This window comes from Fukomys damarensis, unplaced genomic scaffold (assembly GCF_012274545.1).
Source record: "Fukomys damarensis isolate Sample0158 unplaced genomic scaffold, DMR_v1.0_HiC HiC_scaffold_10, whole genome shotgun sequence".
Taxonomy (NCBI): domain Eukaryota; kingdom Metazoa; phylum Chordata; class Mammalia; order Rodentia; family Bathyergidae; genus Fukomys; species Fukomys damarensis.
The window spans coordinates 14,392,994-14,415,108 of NW_022900922.1; the positions used below are offsets into that span (position 1 = coordinate 14,392,994).

Genomic DNA, 22,115 nt, shown 5'->3' on the forward strand with positions numbered 1-22,115 from the left:
CACAAATGGGATAAGTACCCCTAAGAAACAGTCCTTAGAGAGACTCCTTCCACCACGTGAGAGGAAATAATGAGAGTATGTCTTCAATGAACTGTAATGTGTGTCCCTACCAGCCACCAAATCTGCCAGTCTCTAGATCTTAGATGTCCAGCTTCCAGAACTGTGGAAACTAAACTTCTGTTGTTTATAAATTCTGTTACAGCAGCCTGAGTGAACAAAGATACTGCATAGGACATCTGTATATTTCTTAGGCCTTATGTATGGATCACAGGTATCTCTGAGTAGGTCGCAATGTTTAAAAGATTGTTGACCACGGAGAACAGGCTTATCCTTGAGAGCCAGACTCATATCCAAGGTCAGGGCCAGGCTGAGGATGAAGGCAAGCTTTGTTAACATCAGGTGCAGCCTGTAGCTTACATTGCTTTAAAAACCCGAGATGCAGAGAACAGATTTCAACGTGAGGGATTGATTGGTGCTGTAAAAGTGTTTTTTCCATACTGTAGGCTCAACCCATCTACAAGGAATTCTCATTTGAGGTTCTGATTCTGCCTCGGACATTGCTCAAGTTCCCACTGTCTAGGTAAGCCTCCCTTACCCACATTTGGACAGCACTAGCCTGATGCTTCTTCCTACTCCCAGATTAAGTCTTGTGGCTTTTTTTTTGTTTTTGTTTTTTTGGTTTTTTGAGACAGGGTCTCACTATGTAGTTGAGGCTGACCTAGAACTCACTATGTAGCCCAGGCTGGTCTCGAACTCAGAGAAATCCTCATGCCTCAGCCCCCAGAGTGCTGGGATTACAGGTGTGCACCACCACACCTGACAAGTCTTGTGGCTTCGTCAGGCTGAGGTTTAGGTCACTGAGTGCCACTACCAAGGATGCTGTTGCTGGGCCTCTCTCACTATGTAGTTGAGGCTGACCTAGAACTCACTATGTAGCCCAGGCTGGTCTCGAACTCAGAGAAATCCTCATGCCTCAGCCCCCAGAGTGCTGGGATTACAGGTGTGCACCACCACACCTGACAAGTCTTGTGGCTTCGTCAGGCTGAGGTTTAGGTCACTGAGTGCCACTACCAAGGATGCTGTTGCTGGGCCTCTGGGGACCCCCTGTCCCCACCTTATACCCTTCTTTCCTACCTTTGGATCATTTCTTTTTGGGACTATGCCCTGGCCAAGTCTGTTGTCACAAGGTTCCCTCACCCCCACCATTCCTGTTGTTTCAGCATGGCACTTGGTGTATACCTCACTGCACTGTGTGCTCAGTGGCCTCTCCCTGCAGGCTGCATGCTCTGAGGGGAGGGAGCTAGTGACCATCTTATCCTTGTAGAGCCCTGGTTTACAGCTCAGTATCAGGCAGGCAGCACATTTTTTGTGGAATGAATATGTCATTTTCTAATATATTTTAGTGATTCAGTCCTGGTGTACTAGTCAGCCTTCATGCCTCTGGGATACAACACCTGATGCCCACAATTTAAAGGAGGAAAGGTTTAATTTGGCTCACAGTTCGGGAGGATTCAATCCATGGTGAGTTGGCTCCAAGGCAAAAGCATGATGGTAGAAAGGCATGGAGGAGGAGGAAAGATGTTCAGTTTATGGTGGCCAGGAGGCAGAGCACAGGGGAACAGTTCTTTTCTTCTGTGTTTGCCTGAGTCCCCACTTGGAGTTACTCTTGGCAGAAGATGAGTGCAGAGCTATGTTCTCTTAGATTCTGTCACATGCTTTTGGTCATGTGGGTGTTGGAAACCTCATCTAGTGCAACACTATTGATGTTTGGTTGTTTTTCCTGAGGGTAACTAGATTGGAAGGAGCGAGCAGAGGGCTGTGAATGTGTCGTCAGCTCAGGTTGGGTGCAGAGGTACTTCGCTTCTGCCCTGACTTCACTGAGGCTGCTTGGTATGAAAGCCTGGTGCATTCTTGTCTTTCTCCTCCTCCTCCTGTGTCTGGCCACCACCCTTACCTTAGGGTGGCTGTTGACCTTTCTCGGCAGAGGTGACATTGAAGGCTTCTTAGTGAATGGGGACAGTTTTAGAAGCTACAAGGGAAGTCCCTTCTTCCCTGACGATGGAACTCTGCAGGAGATTGTCAGCCATCGTGGGAACATAGTATATTGACCGGTTAACATTTGGTTTGCTAGTGTTTTTTAATGCCTTTGATCTCCCATACTAGCACTTGAATATCTTCCCCCATTCATGAAACTAGGCATTTTTAATCCTTTGAAATTTTTAAAGACATAAAAACTTAACATTTCACATATCTCTAAAAGGTAGGGCTTCATGTTTTAGAGAGCATTGGAAGAAAATGGTGAGTCACTACACACATTCTGATTGCAGAGATATAGAGGTTTGAACGCAAGCATGCCTTCACCCTCGCTCTCCCCCTTGGTTGGGAGTCTGTGTGGAGAGTGGATGTGTGGAGGTTGGCGCCGGGAATGCCTTTCTAGAGCACAGTGAGGCCTTCGGGATGTGAACTGGGTGCATGGGGTCAGTGAGATCGGGATTGCCCAGACTGTGGCCTTCCTGCTTTGCGCAGAAGGTGACATCTGAGAAGAGGTGGAACCCGTGGTGGGTGGCAGCGGTGATGGTAGGGCATGGCTCGGAGTCTGCTTCCAACCTTCATCTGCCCTTCGTTGGTGAGGCAGCTGGGAGAAGCCCTCTTCCACCAGCTCTTCAGGTGTAGTTAGGGACCCAGAGCTGAACATTTTCTTTATTTATAGTTTAGCCTAACTTTTGGTCAGTTTGTCAGTGTGAGGTCTGCTTTGTTGCTCAAGGCTTTGAGCTCTCTGCACAGAGGGAAGCAGATGAGCGAGGTAAACACTTGAGCAGGAGGGGTGGCCCTCACCCACATGTCCCACAGCCCGTGGGCCACCAGGGCCTGGCGTGAGGCGGCTTGTGGGAAGGACCCACGTGCTTCCTGGCCACCTCCCTGCCGTGCAGCTTGTGCTCTGTAGTGCGAGCACTTTGCTGGGCTTCTCTGGTGTCTTCCTGAGAGTGGCTGCACATTGCAGTCCCTGAGGCTTGTGAGAAAGTCTGAGTGCCTGGCCTTCTACAGTCTTCTTAGTGGGACGAGTGCAGCCTGGCGTGGGAGTTAACAGCCTCTGAGGTGGCAGGAAGGGCTGTGTGGCCGCCCGAGGATACTCCTGTCTGGTACCTGGTGGCTGGCACCCCTCACGGTGACCTCCTCTCAGACTCTTTCCACTCTTGTGCAAGGGCATTGTCAGCGTGCTTGAGGGACTTGAACTGAAAAAAGTTAAGTAATGTTAGACTGTTTCAGATCCAAGACAGAACTCGTTAAATTTAGCAGGCTGGGGCTATTTCAGGTGGTGAGCCTGGGAAAGCTTTGTGGGAAGATGGACCCTGTTGTTTTTCCTAAGACGTTAAAGGAAAGTGTGAACACGAGGCTGGGTAAGGAGGCATTCATTGACTTAAACTCCCTGCAGCACTGGTCCAGGAAGAGCTTCAGCCAGGACAAGAGTGAGGGTATAGTCTCAGACTCCGGGTGATGGCTCTTGTGGTTAGGGACGGAAAATGAGGCCGAGCAGGAGTCCCGCCTGGCCCTCTGGTGCCAACAAGGTGGTCCTGTGTGCTTCCTTCACTCAGCTCCTCTGCTCACTTCCCTTCGCTTTGACTGGCTCCCCAGCCTGCTGTTCAGTCTTACTCTGCCTCTTCGTCCCCACTGCTGCTCATGCTGCGGTTGCCCTGGCTGCCTTCCCCTTCCATACTCTTCACTTTCTAAGTTAGCAGCTACCTAGCATCAGTGGGAGTCAGGTCCTCCGAGGACTGCAGGGGCAGGGGAATGTGTGGGCCTGGGCGGGGCTCTAAGCTATTGCAGGGGCTGGGGCAGGTTGTGGGAGACAGGTTACCAGAGTGTCTTGGGGGACACACCCTGGGCAGAGGTCAGGGCTGACTGGGTGCTGAGCTTGCCATGTGGTTTTAAGGAGCCCCCACTGGCATTAGATTAACCCCTCAGATGGGCTGGACTGTGCCTGCCCAAATAAGTTGTCGGCCCTTTGCGTGTCCCTACAGAAGAAGGCACCTTGAGGTGGCTTTTCTAAAGACATTCCCATGCTGTAAAACCTGCTTATTTGGCACAGTTTTAAAATGGAATATCCTTATTTTGTTTTGTGTGTTGCTGAGAATTTGTATCTGTTAATTTAGTTTTGACAGTTTGTTGGAAATTCTTGCCACTCTGCTAACTTCCAAGATGCCTAGCAACATGTTATAGTTTAGACAGTTTTCTCTCTAATCTTTTTAATGAAACCATAATAAATCATATTACGAAAAGCACCCCGCAGACAGTCAACCCAGAGTGACTCCAGAATTCCTTGTGCTGCAGAGTTGCGGTTTTTACTGTAGCATGGTTTCCGGGTATGGGGTTGAGCGCAGCCTGGAGGGAAGCCAAGCTTGTGTGGGAGCACAGCTGGAGGAGGGGAGTGTGCGGGAGGGGATCCTGGGCTGTGAAGTGTGCTGTGCCAGCGCCTCCTCCATGGGAAGGACTCGCAAATGTGGCCGTCACTGTTACTCCCATGAGGGTGTGGGGCCCGCATTGGACCAGACACCTCTTCTTTCTTTCTTTTCTTTTTTATGTTTAAGGTTGTGCTGGGGATCGGACCCAGGGCCTTCACACTGAGCTACGTCCCTGGCCCTTTTTATTTTTCATTTATTTTATTTTTTATTTTGCCCAGGCTGGGCTCAAACTTTTTTTTTTTTTTTTAAAGGGTCTCTGAGCTACGTCCCTGGCCCTTTTTATTTTTCATTTATTTTATTTTTTATTTTGCCCAGGCTGGGCTCAAACTTTTTTTTTTTTTTTGAGACAGGGTCTCCTATGTAGTTGAGACTGACCTGGAACTCACTATGTAGCCCAGGCTGGTCTCGAACTCACAGTGATCCTCCTGCCTCAGCCTCCTGAGTGCTGGGATTACAGGCGTGGGCCACCATGCCTGGCTGGGTTCAAATTTTCAATGCCCCTGGCCCTGGCTTTGCCTCCCAGACTGCTGGGATGACAGGCATGCTCCACCATGCCCAGCTCGGACACCTCAACTTTACATTTTAAGTAGAGCTCGGGAGGAGAGTAGTGTGACTCAGGACTTAGAGAACATAAATCCTCCTTTCTCCTGCTTTTGCTGTTGTGTCTGTTAAAATTGGGTGACATGAGATGTAATAATTTACGCAGTCCTGAACAGACCTGTCCTCAGAGCCACCATATGGTAGTCATCTGGGTTCCCTGAGGAGTATGTTGGCCTGACCAGTGCAGATAGAAATCTGGATTTACCTGAGTGCGGGTGTGGCTTTACCTCTGTTCACACAGGATTTCTTTGGGTCAAGAGTCACAGGGAGCTAGTTTTCGTCATTCCATGGTTTGCCTATGTTCTGTTTTTTTGGAATACAGCAGAGAAGGCATTTGTCCTTTTTTCCCTCTGTGAACGTGTGGTGAAGATAAACTGAACCATAAAATATTAGTGTCCATTTTTATTTCATGTTAGTTTTGGTTTTTGTGTTTTAGATTTATTTAATTTATTTATATATTTTAGTTTGAGAAAACTTAGTTGTTGACTAAGTTCTTGGTTAAAAATAAACATTGTTTTCTTTGACTTAGGAAGTTTTTCTTAGACCTTGAATGGCTCAGGGCCAGAAATGTGTATGTAAACTGCTTGGTAAATCAGGTTTTATTTTGACATACAAACAGGAGTAGTGTTTATTTAAGTTAGGCGACTTAATGTAGAAGATTTAATGGAACACTATTTTTTGTTTTGTTTTGTTTTTGTGTTTTTGAGACAGAGCCTCACTATATAGTTGAGACTGATCTGAAACTCACTATGTAGCCCAGACTGATCTCGAACTCAGAGAAATCCTCATGCCTCAGCCTCCCAAGTGCTGGGATTCCAGGCGTGTGCCACCATGCCCAGCTATTGGAACACTTTTTGGAGATGTGTGTGTCTTAGGTGTCCATAGTCATATTCCCGGATTAAAGACCTTTGAAAAGCAAGGGGCAGGTGGCCCCTTCCGCACATCACCACAGATGAGTAAAAGTCCCTACTGGAGGAGAGATGAGTACACTTGTCTTTGCTGGTAATTATTCAGTGGCTATCTGTGCAGCTTCCCATTTTAATTCTGACAGAAGTGTCTGCGAATGTCTGTGCTAAATATTCCTCCAGCTATCAGACAGCCCCTGTGTGTGAACTGATAATTTTGTACTCCTTCCCTGGCTTCTCTTGGAGGTGTGTTCTCGGTAGTAAGCTGGTAGGGACAGGTCTCTCAGTAGTAGTGGGGAAGGGATACAAGGTTTGGTCCCCAAACAGCATCCCAGTAAGGGGCTCCTCATGGCTGATGGGCACTGAGAGGCGTGTGTTTTTGCTCTTTTACCTGTTTGTATTTCTTTAAGCGGGAATCTTAACATGTCCTAGTCAATTAGAGAACATGGGAAATGACTTTAGTTGTTCTCAGGCCGGAAGAAGCTGGACCTCGGAGTGGAATAACCTTCCTTTTCTGGCTGGCTGGTCAGAACTTTGGGCACAAGGCTCTGATGCGTTTCCCCTCCCTTGTCACTAGACACACATCTTTTGGGCTGTCTTTGACTCTGTCCTTCTGTGGCCTTGGCAGGGGCACTAAGTACCTGAGAGAAAACCAGCCAAACAGCGAACTGTTGCAGGAGGCCCAAAGAGAGAGTTCAAAGGCAAAAAGATAACAGGAGGAAGAGGATCCCTGACCATACCCTTCCAGGTTAGAGGATAAGCACAGCTCTCCCAGAAGATGAAGCCAGAGGCCTGTAGGCAATCCCCCGCCTGATGGGATGGCATGAGAAGTCCACTGCCGGTGGGGCAGAACAGCGGGGAGCCGGCCTACCGGGTGTACCATTGGTGCAGTAAAGGCAGCGGGATTTGGTCAGCAGCAAATCCTGCAGGACCAGTTCCAGCCCTCTGCTGACCAGTGTGGAGACTTTCAGGGTGCATGCTTGTATCCATCCTCTGCTCTGAAATGCACACAGCTAGATGATTTTCCAGTTTGATCAGGAAGTGGAGAATCACATGTGACGTATTTTTGTAACAGGCAGCTACTGATTTTGTCTAAGTCCTTCCATTGGAATACTTTTGACAGTTTTCTCATGGCCTCATCTAGGCTGATGCCCTCAGGTGGGGCTAGAGGGTCAGAAAGATAAGAGACAGCCGGTGAGCTCTCTGTGGTTCCCAGAGTCCTCTGTTCAGCAAACAGACCAGTCCCTCAGAATAAGTTTTCCTACTCAGGCCCTTTCCTCTGCCAGACCTGTAGCTTGGTTAAGGCGAAGCCTGGTGTTTGTTGCAAATTGCACAGAAGAAATTTTTTGAAGCATAGGCCTCATGTTTGTACTTCTGTGTTTTAAGTCCATGGACTGGATTTCTTTTCTGGGTTTGGCTGCAGGACCACATTCCTTTTGCTTATGGCAGCATCTGTGGCTAGGCCTAGTGCAGCTCTAGTCCACTTTCCTCTCTGGAGATGCGAGTATCTGGTTTGGATTTTCATCAGACCTCAAGTCCTCTGTGTCTTTGCTCTACACCTCCTTCTTTCCTGAAAATAATGTGTACAAACTCAGACTCACTCTTCCTCCAGCAGACTTTCTGTAGGGTTAGTTTCTCACTGTTAACTTTCTTTCTTCTTTTCTTTCAGCTTAATTTGCTTACTTTCTCCAAACTCCAAACATAAGGTGAGCCTTATTGACTGTCATTGTCAGCCAGTGACACATACTTTTTAGAGAAATAGCGTTGTCCTTGTAGTGTCCAAGCTAGGCTGGGCTGGCCTGCTGGTTTGCATGTATGTTCACATGTCTTCCGTGGGCTCTTCAGGGAAGCCTCTTCTCCAGACAGAGAGGGGCCTCCTGCTGTGTCACAGCCATCATGGTCTTCGTGTTGTGGGAGGGACCACTTAGTTGTAGACATACTGTCTCAGGAAATAGGACCAATTTTCCTTTCCTGAAATGCATCTACTTTGTCTCAGGTAATGAGGATGTACTTTTCTTTTTTTTTTTTTTTGTACTCAAGCATCCCACTTTTATGTACAAGGGCACATATTTGACTGTGCTTATCAGTATTCCCCATGGCTCAGAGAAACAGATTTTATCTTATGCTTCTGTGTAGTAAAGTTGTTTCTGGAACAGAGGACAGATTTCCATGAAAAGCACCCATGTCAGGGATCTAGTGGAAAGCAGGACTGTGTCTGTTCCAGTGTCTGGGTGACAGCTGAGTTATCTGTAAGCTATGCTGAGGACTTTTTAAAAACTGGTGTCTCATCTTCAGGTTTCCAAAATATTTTGATTTCCCAGTGGACTCTGCCAGTACAAAGGAAGGAATACTGGAATAAAGTGATTCCTTCAAAGATAGGGCCAGCTGAATCTTGCCATGGTAACTAGTTGCTACAGAATCAGTAATTCAGAGGAAAAGTCTTGCAACTAGTTTGGTACAAGGCAATATAGTGACAGTGAGTGTGGGAGAAGACACAAGTTTCAGTGAGCCGACTGGGGGAAATACTGAGTTACCCCTGCAGAGGACTGGACACTTGGGAAATTTATAGATTAATGGAAATTCAGATGTTCAGTTTATTGACCTAAAAGATCAACCTCAGTATATATCTGGTTTAGTGACTTTAAATGGGACTACTTTTTGGACTGTCATTTGGTGATTAGAAAATTTTAGCTCACCTGCTGTCACCACTCAGGTGAGCTGAGGGTTCTTTTCTTGAGGGGGTAGTACTGGAAATTGAGTTTAGGACATTCATACTGCTACCTCTCCAGCCCTTTTTTGGTTTTTTAAATTTCCAGAAAGGGTCTTGCTTAGGTTCCCAGGCTAGGTTTGAACATGCAGTCCTCCTGGTTCAGCCTCCCAGAGCACTGGGATTACAGGTGTGCACTGCCATGCTGGCTCAGCTGAGGATTCTTTTGCTCAGTTCTAATGCAAATCACAACAGCAAAAAGTGCAGCTTCCTTGATGTTAGCGGCTCTGGGCCCTGAGTGCCTGTGGCCCAGGCCCTTGTTATGTCAGCTCTGGGCAGTTCCCAACGACCTCTGCTGGCTTCTCAGCTTTAGGTCCTGTGGCAGCTTGTTGGACATCTTCCAGCAGTCTGCGCCCTCTCTGGGGTTCTCCACTGTTCTCTGTCTGTGGTCTCTGGAACCCTTCAGGGCTGGTCATCCTCAACCGATGAAGACTATGAGGAGCACTACGCATATAGAGCAGTTTGTACATTGCTGGACCTGCTTTATGACTTTCACAGTAATTTGGGGCTGGGGCTGTGGCATGGGCAGGGCTGGGTCACCAGAAATGGCCCATAGGGCCAGTGGGTCACCGGAGACAGTTCCAAGCCCTCTGGGGTCCAGACAGATGGAGGGCCTTGCTGTCTCCTGAGCCTGGAACTCCTATTAAAATGGCCTAGAAGTCCCAAAGTCAACCGGGAGTGACAGGACACCTCGGGCTGGTGGCCTGGGACACCTCTGAGAAGGGGGAGTGGAGGAGGGCATGACAGGTGACAGTCAAGTCCCTGTCCTCCTGACCCCTCCTGGCTGTCAGAGGGAGAAGGGAATTATTTCTTACTCTTTCAGAGTAAGTCTTTTCCCTACATCTCACTGTGTATTTTCTTGTGGGAGTTGCCACTGAAATGCTTCCTTCAGATAGTGACTCTGCCATGTTATAGCCTCAGGTCTTTTTTGTACCCTCAAAAAGAGCTTTTGTTCATGTGGCTTCTATCGATATTTATATTATGAGAAATAAAGAGCAAGTAATTTTAGAAATCATTACTAAATTTAAGGTAAGAGATGCATACCCACTATATATTAACATAAATAATACTTTTGTGAAACATAACTGTATTAAGCAAAAACACTTAACAAGAATTTTGTCTTATTGAATTTTTGCCAGTACTTAGCTGGCTCAGCAGAAGACAGCTGGACAATGTGTCCATGTGTAGGAATACATCCTCCATGAAGGACATCATGTAGTCTGCCACTAGCAGGTGACAAAGCATTCACTCTTAAATTTTGCATGGCGACTAAGTGTATGGGGTGTTTTTTTGCGTACAAGGAAGGATCAAAATGTTTAGGTGGCTTCTGAAGGGACACTTTCATACCTACAAGGATTCTGTGTCATTCCATCAGTGTTCTTGTTCTTCCTTAGAAGAAGCCTATCTTGGTGACAGTGAGGACTAATTTATACCTTCTGGGAAAGAGCTACCACCTTTGATTTTCTGTGTCATTCTGTGCTGTGACTTTAAGTCATTTGGGATAGCTGGTCCTTTGTGAGTTATAGCTCTCCCTTGCCCCACCATTTCTGTCAGTTTCCTGTGCCTATGAGGGGCTCCTCAAAGAATGGGTGCTTAGGTTGGAGGAGGATCTGGGAGCCTGCTGAGGGGAGGGGAGCTTTTCACAATCCTTACAACCCTTTTGTGGGACTCCGTGTCTGCCAACAGTGCAGTGGTGGTCAGTTTTCTAGGTAAAGTAACAGCAAACACATTTGACTGTCTGCACCTACAGATGCTGGTGGGAGAGACCTAACTGCTGTCTTAGGACTGTTCTTCAATTGAGTTCGCTGTGACACGCAGGATCCACATGACCATGGAGCCAATATACTGCAGCAAAGTCCCCGAGCCACTGCGTACCACACAGAGCAGACAACTGGAGGAAATGTCCTGCTTCCGTGTGGGGGTTTTTCTGGGTCAGCTGATGAAGCCACACCAAGTCATTATCTTCTTTCCATGTTGGCCTTTTGCTTTGAAATAGAGTGATGCCTTGGTTGTTGAACTCAGTTCTTTCCAAATTTGTGTTTGAACACGGAAAAGTTTGAGAACTGAACATAGCTTTCCCATAAGAAATAATGGAAAACCAAATAATTGGCTCTGAGGCCTAAAAATTATACTTATAAATTCACTTTTCCAGGACTTTAGCAAAATTTGCAATGATTTCTTTCTTTAACTCTATCATGGCTCTCAAAGTTTTCCTCTTAGCTTTACTGCTGGAATCACTGACTTTCTTTGGAGCTATGGTTATGCTATTTTACTCAAAGTAAAAAAACAAAACAAAACAGCACAGTGACAAATGTTCCAATGCACTAACACAAGCACTATATGTTGTTGGCTAAGAATGGTGCTTAGACCGAAGTGTCACCTCTTTGTGTCAGAGACAAGATGTGATGTGTGACTCACTCTCGGCCCGTACAGGTATTTTCCAGTCTGGTTTTCTGATGGACTGTTGAGCAAAGTTAGGAACACTGAGCAGGTGTGATTTTTTTTTTTTTTTTTGAACTCTGCTGTTCTAAGTAGTGGAAAGTTATCCTTGGAGCCATTCGACAACTAAGGTATCACTGTCTTCCAGCTCTCTTGCTGTACCCACTTTTCTCTGTATTGTGGTTATTTTTACAGATTAGAGGTACTACCTTTTCTACCCTTGCTCAGCACCTGTTTCCTTCTTCAAGCTGTGAAATATTCGAATCAGTTCAGTGAGCCTCTCTGGAGTGTTTGCAGGTGGGGAGCTGCATTATTGCCAAACTTGGGTCTTAGCATTCTGGATTGCCCTGAGCCCTCCAATTTGCCTGCTCAGTGCCAGCACTCTAAATGGCCTCTTTATGGTAGGTCAACGACACTAGAACCTTGTAGAGATGAGTCTTCCAAGGTTGACTTTCTTCCTCATCTGTTCTCTTAGGACTACTTCACTGCTGTATTTTACTCTTCATTGGGTGCACAGAGCTCTGGATATCAACCTGTTGGCTTTCTCTTTGGAGTGGGAAGAAATTACCCAGGTGACAGAAGAAGGAAGGGAGGACAGAATACAATATCAGAGATGAAAATTCTTCTTTTTAAATAAATTTCCATTGCCTCTACCATAGCAATAGAGTGTACTCAGGTGACTACTTATAAAGCTGTCATCTACGGACCTAATATATTGGTACTGAGAAAATTGATAAAACTTGTGTTTTCCTATATTTTTTCCTGTATATAGTGGATTATATAAGTAGATAGGAAAAGATTATTTTCTTTCATTACATTTCAGATGGTTTCCTTATATTTTTCCCTCAAATTGCATATTGCTCAGAAGTTATCTTTATATTTTCTAGTTTTATGTGTATCAAATCAGGTTATACCCAATCTATACCCAACTGAGTAAATACACAATTTAAAAAATCTGAATGATGTGAACTAATGACACATGCCTTTACTACCGAGTAAACATTTGACAAATATCAACTGGAATACTTTCTCCTCCCCACATACTTACTATATAACTGTATAACATTCCGCTGGCAGATTTATTTACTCTCTTATAGAAGTGGTCATCTATACCAATTTATTTTTCCTTTTTCATTTTTCTTCTGTCTGGCTCAATAGCTCATCATAAGTTTTCATCTTGCATTTTGTATAAATATTAAGAGTGATACAAGAGATTCTTATAATAATGAGTTCTGTCCCTTTCAGTGTTAGAAAACAGCACTATTATCAAAGTTATTTGTTGGAGACATTTTTTACTATTTATGGACTCTGCTGTCATTTGTTTGACTTTAGTCTTTTTGAGTTTACGATGGTTGCTATGTGTACCTGTCCTTAAAGTAGAGAATATACAGCCCTGACTTATGAACATTTGAGTTGCAAACCTTCCCAGGTGTACTGTATAAGACTCACCTTGTTGGTTTATGAACGGATCTGACTTAGGAATGGGTCACCCATAATGGAACTCATTCATAAGTCAAGGACTTAATCTTTCTTTCTTCACTGATTTAATGAATAACATTTCAGGTTTATACTGCAGAGTGTTCCAAGCTGAAAATGCTTATGACGGTGTAGGTTGGAAGATTGATTAGCCTATACCAAATGTGTCGACACCTGAGCTCTCACCAAGTGCCCTTCAATCATAGACAGTGCTAGAGTTGGATTAGTATTTGGCTGTTAAGATAACACATTTTGGCCACTACATGAATCTCTGATGTTTTCTTATTTTTAATGTTTTGCTTGTCTGCAAGTAGGTGATAAAACAAACGAGCACATGTTGTTAGAAAAACATGTATGAACTACACATGTCAAATCCAGCATCCCCCCAGGGATGCTTGTGGTGATGCTTTTTTATTTCATAACATACATCTTTCTTCTAGGGAACTTCTTCCTGGTTCTCATTACTGAAATGATCCAGTGTTTGTAGTGTTTTACACACTGGGTGGAGGAAAGGGATGCTCACCATGCGCCCTTGTGAATCTCATTGTTCTGCCTCTGCCTAAGCAGGTCGAAGAGCTGCTGTCTGGGTGTGAGAACCAAAGTGGCAGGACAGAGAGGCTGAGAGAATGCCTGGGGCTTGGCTGCCTGGGCTAGAAGTTCTACTCATTGTGCAGTAAAGCTCTTTAGCTTTAATTGAGCAAGAATGGATGTCTTGGTTGTCAAATTATCTTCCTTATTTACCTTGTTTGTGGGAAATACTGAAAGAGTTAAAGAATTTCTCACACCATACCGGGGTCATCCCAGAATAGTCATACCCATGTAGCTGTTGATGCCTAAAAACCCAGAAAAGAATTAGTGTAATAGATTCATGGAAAAAGAATAAAAGCAGTTCAACAATTGTGACTTCAGCAGTAGCAGGTGATTTTTGAGTGGAAGAAGTTTGCCTGCTTGTAATTGCCTATTTTTCCCACTCTTTATTGTTTCCCTGTTATGCCCAAACTTTCTGCCCAGTAAGAACTCACAGTTCAAAGCAGCAAGCTTGTCTACAGATAAATCACATATAGTGACTGCAAAAATGTGGTGGTAGAAGTTATGAACAGGGTCATGGGGCAGTAGAGAGCAGAAGAAACTTCCTGTGCAGACAGTTCTCCCTTGGCAGTATTTTCTGCTAAGTATTTCCTAGAGGTGTCTGCTAAGGTTTTGTGGAGGGTGATGGCCTTTAAATCTATGGTGGATGCTGGGTATTTTGGGTAAATGGGAACATCTTGATAGAGGGACAGAGGGAGGAAACTTCAAGATTTATTTATTTGAGAAAGGTTTCTTGATTCATATTGTTACTGTCAAGTGGAGGAGAATCAGAAAGGTTCTTGGGGCCATATTAGGGAATTCGGCTATTTTGAAAGTTAAGTCATGCATGCTATGATCTTGAATAATTGCATTCATCTGGACCTGCTGGTTATAAGAAATAAAACTTTAATGAAAAAACAAAACAAATCAGTGCTTAAGCAGCTGGAATGTCTAGGGGTAACATGATTCAGGCAATGTGGATCTGGGCACAGGCATAGTCATGGGGGATCTTTTTCCCTGTTCTCCATTTTGCCCAGTTCTGCATGCCAACCCTTCCTGGGTGTTGGCAAGGTGGTAGCCAGCAGCCACTGCCCAGACCTCCTAGCTTAGTGCTGTCTGCAGAATTGGAATGGAAAGATCTCAGTGTTTTGAAGATAATCTTTATTTTTAAAATAAGAAGATAGCTTTCCTTGAACACCAGGAACTGTGTCCTGTGATTTGGTGGAGACGTGGTCCATGTTCCCATTTCCGTCAGTGGACACAGTGTGGCTGCACTTTCCTCAGAAGCCTCCTGAATGGAAAGCAGCTGAGAAGCCTGCTGGTCAGAACAAAAGCCAGACCTCTGCCTGTGCTTCTGGCTCCCACGCATGCTTCCTGTGAGGTGAGGAGCCTCCTCTCAGTGCAGATCCTGGACAGGATCTTCCTGTCCCTCACCTGCTGCACTACAGCTCATAACTCCTGGTGCTGTTGTTAGAAAAGACTTTGCTTTGCTGAAAACTCACTTTTTTTCCCTTTCTATAGCCCAAATACCAAAATACAATGGCCAGTGCCTTATAACAACCTGTCCAGTAGGAAATGAGACCAAGCTCTGGAGTCCCTGTTGCTACTTGGAGAATTTGTGACTTCCTTTCCTGCCAGTAAACAAAAGCAGTCAACTGAAAGAATAGGATTGTTCACAGGACATTTGCTAAGGAAGGAAAAGGGGTTAGTGGATACAGAAATTCACAGTTCATCTAGAGAAGAGGTAGTGACCACAAAATATGCAGTATTGAAGCAGAGTGTGATTTCAAGACCTAAGGGAATTTTGGTTAAAGTTTAATATTACAGCAAAAGACACATTGCCATTAATCCCCTTCAAAATATGCCTCCTCACTTTGAGCACATTTATCCCATCATTCTTGCCGCACTGTGAAGCAGTTCTGGAAGTCCTCTTTTGTGAAAGTCTTCATAAAATGTGATTAAAGAAAATACAGTGAATGCTGCGGCTGTGAGCCATCCAGTGGAAAGGCAGGCTTGCAAAAAACATTTCAGTGTGTTTCTTCCCCATTCACTGGATCTGATGCCATGAGATTTCTGGCTCTTCCTTAAAGGCAAAATGACCCCCCAAAAAAGTAAACATCTTGGATCAAGTCAGGATGTGAAGGCAGCCATGACAGGGAAGCTAAAGGCACTCACAAGCTTTTCGTCTTGTGGCATTAGAACTGTGTACCTATTAACAAATCATACCCTATTCCCCCACTCCCCAGCCTCTTGATAGTTGTTGTTATACTTCTTGCTATATGTATCTGATGACTCCAGGAACCTCCGTAAGTGGAGTTATAAAACATTTGTCCTTTTGTGACTGGCACATTTTTCTTGGCATGTTCTCAGGTTCATCCATAATATAGCAAGATGTCAGAATCTTCTTCCGTCCTACCACTGACCAATATTCCATTTTATGGATGGATCATGTTCTGTCTGTTCATCCATCAGCAGGCACTTGGGTCATTTGTACCTTCTGCCTGTTGAAGTAGTTTGAGACTCTGCTGTCTGTTCTTCTGGAGAGGTACCCAAAAGTGAGATCCCTGGACTATGTGAAAATGCTGTGTTCAGTTTTGTTTTTGAGGAACACATTATACTGTGCTTCAGATTTTTAATCTCAGAATTGGATTTTGGTTCTAAAAATTGTCAGTGAATTTCTTTCCCTGTACATAATTTTAAATTGAGCTACAGTGGAGGGGCTACTAACCATGTTTCATCACCTTTTTCAGTGTATCATAAAAACAGATTGAAACAGGTGGGTTCCCTGATGCTAAGGCCAGCTCCAGCCTTCTCTGTAGGTGACTCTGTGATTTATTTCAAGGAAAACATGTGTTATTGATACTTTGCTGGGAGCAGATGTGAACCCAGAGCGTCTTGGGGCCTCTCTTCACACAGGACTGAGTTTTCTATTGTAGGAAGCACAGTGGTAGACTTTGCCAGGAGGTGGAGAATAATCCCCCGTTGCTTAGTTCTGTCTGAGTCATACCTTCCCTCTCCCTTATTGTTGAATTTTAGCCCCTGCAGTATCAAGTAGGAGCATGTTCCCCAGGACACTCTGCAGAAATTCCCATAATTTTTTTTTTTTTAATGACGCATTGAGAAGATCATGATCCTCCTAGGAGCAGACTAACTTGAGCTCACATCCTGCTCTTGCTGATTCACTTGGGGCAAGCAGCCAGTTTCTTAGGGCCCTGTTTCCTTATTTATAGAGTCAGAAAGGCTGATGGATAGTTTGATTTTCTTTTTTTAAAATTTCACAGCTCTTGTGATTTTGGAAATCACATATAAAAGCATGTGTTGTCTAGTTCATAGTTGCACTGTATACCTCCTACTGGCCATTGCTGTGACCATTGACAGGTACAATTTAACAAGATTTAGCACCAATATTGTAGCAGTGGTTCTTCAACCTTCTAGCCTTAGGATCCCCTTCATGCTTAGAAATGATTGGGGATCCTAAGGAGCTTTTGATTACGTGGCTGACCTCTATTGATATTTACCATATTAGAATTAAAATTGAGAAGTTTAAAAGAATTTAAGTGACAGTAAGTCCTTTACATTTTATTATAGGTAACATTTTATGAAAATATTTTGTAAAACAAAAACATCAGAGAACAGAATGGAATTGGATTTTGCTCTTGCAAATGTCTTTGCTGCCTGGCGACAGAGCAGACAGCTTGTTTCTCTACCTGTTTGTGCGATGGATCCTTTGTATTATCCCAAAGAGCCCTGGTGAGAGGAGAGAATGTCTTTGTACCATTCGCAAACCTAGTTTTGACCTCCTATGCCAGTGGTGGTGAACCTATGGCAAGCGTGCTGCAGCAGACAGTTTGCATCACTGAAAGCTCTGTTATTGTGTTTTTCTTTTATTGCATGAGTTGTTTTTTCTAAACTAAATTTTCAGTATTGAAGTTTAATTGCAGTGTTGGCACTGTGGATTTTTGGTTATAGTTTGGGTACTTGGCCTCTGAAAGGTTCATTGTCACTGTCCTAGACTGACCACACTTTGGAAACTGCTGAGAGAGTGAGCCTCTTGGGAGCCTGAGGACTCCTCTCTCTCTCTTCTTTTTTTTTTTTTTGGCTTTTTGAGACAGGATCTCACTATGTAGTTGAGACTGACCAGGAACTCACTATGTAGCCCAGGCTGGTCTCGAACTCACAGTGATCCGAGTGCTGGGATTACAGGTGTGCACCACCACACCCGCTTGGAGCTCCTTTCTCTTGCAGGTTCTTACTCCAGGCCATTGCAGCCTGCAGTCTCTCCACTGTCCAACTTGCAGGGCCAGGGCCAGACTACCTCCCTCCGGCTAGCCTTTTAAGTGTTGAACTGCACCCATATAACCTCTTGGTGGCTTTTAAGAATACTGTCCTGTTCCTTTGGCTGATGGATGAATGTTTTGACTTGCCTCACTCCTCCAAAGCAGTGTGGGTGAGCTGGGCTTAGCCTCTTTGAACCTGCAGTCCCCTACATTGGGGGCTGATGAGTGTTCCTGGTGTGTTTAGAGAGGTATACTTTTTATAAACAACTTTTTTAAAACAACTTTTATAGTTGTTTTTGTTCATCTGCTTTGTGTGTCTCTTGGGTTAGAGGGAAATATGTGATCACACAGGTGAGCCACAGGCTGCCTGGAGGCCACCATCCTGCAAGGAGTATGAAGGGGGGCGGTGCTCGCCATAGGATTGTCTGAGCAGGGGTGAGTAGGCCAGGGCATGGTTGCCTACACCCTTTCTCCAGCCAAAGCCAGCACAGCTCCCCTTTCCTTGTGTGGAACAGCAGGAAGTAGGAAGATGTGCCTGTCCAGGTGATACCTTCCCCTAGCACTTTAGCCTCTGGCCTGGATTGTCAGCATTGGATTCCCATTTTTTCAGTGTCTGTAGGCAAGCTCACACTCATAAAGGTGTGCACACACATAAACACTCATACATGTATGCTTAAACATAGGTCCATGGTGTTCTTGGACATTTTTCCCCTGAGAACTTCTGGTGTATAGTTCCTGAGAGTAGAAGACACCGTGGTCATAGCACTTCACTTACTAACCTTGGGTTATACAATACCAAGGCCTTATTTACACCTGGTCTGTTATTTTCATTCTGTGTTTTGCTGTTTAACTCCCATCATCCCTTGAGGTACTATGCTCCTCTGTGCAAGTGCAGCCTGGGGCATGTCCTACATGTACTTGCTTGGTCTCTTGGTTGACTTCACATCTGCATCCTTTGTCTTTTGTTGTATTGGTGTATTTGGAGATTGGGGTTGTGAGCTTCCCTTCTCAATGGATGCCAGACGGTAAGCATTCATGCAGTAGCAGGGTGTCAGTGGTGTCCTCCCTATTTCCTTACAGCTTGTTAGAAGTGTATAAAGCCTACATGGTGACAGAGAGGTAGCTGACAACCTTGCAGAGAGGCTGGGGACCAAGGAGGCCATGGTGGAAGAAGGCCTTTCTGTGACATGGCTATGTGCCCTCTTTATGGGATTTGGGAAACTTGTTTGAAGTGCCAGTGAGGACAGCTGATCTGGAATTAGGCTACAGTAAGGCCGTTTTGAGCACCTTCACCCAGTGAGACTGTTTGTCTCCCACTGTTGGACACTTCTGTAGAAAGGTGCTAAGTTCACTCCATGACCAGTTACTGGCCAGCTGAGGAACACCTGGTGCTCCCTGAACACAGCTGATGGCCTCTGGCCTCACTGTACACTGCTGTGGAGAGACATTCTCACCTGCACTTGATTTTTTTCAGCGTCTCTCCAGGTGATACGTACAGAAGACACCTCTAGGACACATTTCAAGTCATCTCTATGAGTGACTGGTGGGTTTCTGAGCATATCACAGGATGTGCTGCATTACGAACAGTTGTGATAAGTGCTCGTGACTTTAGAAATACTTTGTAAAATTTTATTCTTTAGTTTTTATATTTATAAGTTAATAAATTTAGACCACACAGAAATGTATGACATAGAGCATAAATTTCCCCTGTAGCTTTTCTCTAGAGGCGGTTGGTGTGGACAGACTTTGTTTAAGTCTGTAGGCACACTTGAGAAAAGGAATTATTTAATGCATACTATTACTGTAGGCATCTTTTGTTGTCAGCATTTCCCTGGTGCCCATTTAACTCTCTCTACATTGGGCTGGTTTTCATGTTTTATAGAGCTGTGGTTTATTGGCCTTATCCCTTGTTGAAGGTCAGGTAGATGCTTGTCAGTGTTTGGTTATTATTAATAAAATTTCTGTACACAGACTTGCACAACCATTTCCTTAAGGTAAATTCCTAGGAATGAAATCATTGCCTGAAAAGAATGTGCATAATTAAAACTTTGACAGATACGGCTAGACTGCTCTTCAGGTTGGTGTACCCATTCCTAATTCTCGTGGTGATTTTGACTTAGCCCATGGTCTTCACCAGTATGAGTAATCTGATGTTTTGATTTTTTCATTTTTACATTAAGTATTTCATTATTTACATCTTTATGTTCTTCTAAAAAAATTAGTACTGCTTTTAGTCATCTTTCCCTGTTTTTTATTTTTACTTGGAGTTTGAATTCCAGATCTTAAGTTTTTTCTAATCTGCATATATCTCTTATTTTAAATTTTGACTTATATTACTGTTGGAGTTGCATGTGATATCAGTGTGGAAGGGGCTTACAAAGTAGAATATATTTGTGTTTTATGGATGAAGCTGCTTTAAGCCAGGGAATCCTCCTTCCTAGTGGAAAGCATGTTTCCAGTGCAGTTTAACTCGAGTTACAGCTGTGCCAGCTAAAGGGAGCATCCCAAATCTGTACAGCACCCCTGCTGTAAAAAAGTAGAAGGTTCAGTTGTGTCGGGTTCTTTTATTTTCCCTTTTGCAGTGATATTTATTCTTCCATAAGTTTACATTTAAAATTTATAAATTTTTAAATTGCAGCAGAACCAAGATGATACAGTGGTTTAATTGCTGACTTACTGCATCCGCCTGTTTAGACACTTTTGATATTGGTATCCTCGTTTTCATACCAGAGACTGATTTAATCATTACAAAGACTTGAAGCCTGTTTATCAGAAGGTTGGGAGACTTGTTCTTTTAGGCCAAACTCCAGTTTTTGTCCTTATGAAGATAGATGAATCAAATTTTCCAAGATATCTGGCACCACAGTGTTGAGTAGTCTATATTTTGGCCTTTAGATTATTACTGAGACTTTCTAACTGCTGAGCTTTTGTTATCAGAAAGATACACTATTCTGATGCCTGAGGGTCTTGGTCCTCCTGTCTGCTCTTTGCTTTACTACCAACCCCCTACTTTTTGGAATCAGAATACATGCTAGCAGGATGGCAGTAGGCTTTCCTTTGACCCTGTCCTCCTTTATATCCATTTTTATAGCACCAGGAGAACTCGAGGATCCAGTGGACCTTTAGAGAGGTTGTCAGTTATTTCCATCTATTTACAACATTGTCAGACTAGTACATTTCTTATTGTCCTGCTCACATTTCTGAACAGTCTGTTGCCTGGTAGAGAAGTGTCAAGAACAAGTCTGAACTGTGTGACTCAGGTGTTGATCACTTGGAAGTGTCTGCTCATACATGGGACTGGTGGCTCCTCTGCTTTCTCAGCCTATGTCTGTCCTGTGCTGGGTACCCTTGTAGAGTCTTGGGGTGGCCTCACACATGTTTTCCAGACTGTTTGCAAACATTGTATTTCATATCCTGTCAGCTGGGAGTAGATAGGTTTAGCCACCTTAGGCAAACTTTAAACTTCAAAGAGCGGGGGGAGGAAGACAGGGTTCTGTAGGTCCTTGCTTGCTTAAGAAGGATTTAGTTCAGTACCTACTTAGTGGATAATTTCTGCAAGCTCAGCACACTGAGTTGCTGGGAAAGATGATTGAAAGGCAACCTTCCTTCAAGATTCACAGTGGTTATGGAGGAGAAAGATAGGCGCAAATACCTGTAAAATGCTCTATGACTGTCCTTGCAGAATTCCAGGGCATTCTATTGAGCTAAGGTGGCCAGAGGTCTCTGTAGCTTTCCAAGAGGCTAACATACATGAATTCTTTGTACACACATTTGAAGTAACAGCATCCAGACAGGTGTGTCCTGTGCACTTCAGTAAGAGACAGAGAGGTGCAGAAAGAGACAGTATGGTGGACTTGGGTGTAGCTTCCTAGGAGTGAAAATGGGTGGGCAGGAATGGGCATGGCTGAAGTAGGCTGAGCACAGATCCAGCTGTGGCCACCCTCTATCCTTCTACCCCAGGGCAGGCCTTCTGAATCCTCACCTGCCCCCTTGCCAGCCCAAGCGCTCTAATTTCCTGCAGCACCAGAGTGCATGACTGAGCAGGTGGGAGTTAATCTTCAGGTTGATCAATGTACTACAGTCTGGTTTCTTCTGGACTCATTTGTAATAATCACACTGGAAAGAAATAGCTCCACACTTACAATTTCTTCTTATTGAAAAGATAAAATATACTTTTCTCGAGAAATAGGAATTCCTTTCTTTTTCTTAGGTCCATAACTGGATGACTAATGACAATGTGCTTTGTCTCCATTACATTACAAGTAAGTCTTCCCCAGTTGTGGCCCCGGTCAGCCTGACTACAGGATAAGCAATTAGTGATCAACATGGCAGACACAACCAATTAATGATCAATGTGGCAGACACTTGTTCTCAGGGACAGCGTATTTGCATTAGGCTCTGCCATCTTATAATTATTATTGCAGATTTATTTGCTTACTGTTTACTGCGGAGCAGAAAATACCTTAGTACTTTACCTATGTCATTTAATCTCCCAGTAGTGCTTAGAAGTAGGCGTTATTATTCTCATCTTAAAAATGAGGGTATTGAGGCCCAGGGAGGTGGAGGTCTCTGCCCAGGGTCCTGCAGCTAATCATACAGAGTAGAAGAGGACAGGCTGCTGGAC

General features: G+C 44.4%; 1 protein-coding gene across 1 annotated transcript in view; it reads left to right on the top strand.

Moving 5' to 3' along the window:
• Positions 1-509: 509 nt before the first annotated feature.
• Positions 510-22,115, top strand: part of Sipa1l2 (signal induced proliferation associated 1 like 2) — a 150,837-nt gene continuing 129,231 nt past the window's right edge. Inside the window, exon 1 of the mRNA XM_010621949.3 lies at positions 510-580. The gene's annotated coding sequence lies outside the window, so the exon portion shown is untranslated. The remainder of the gene's footprint in view (positions 581-22,115) is intronic.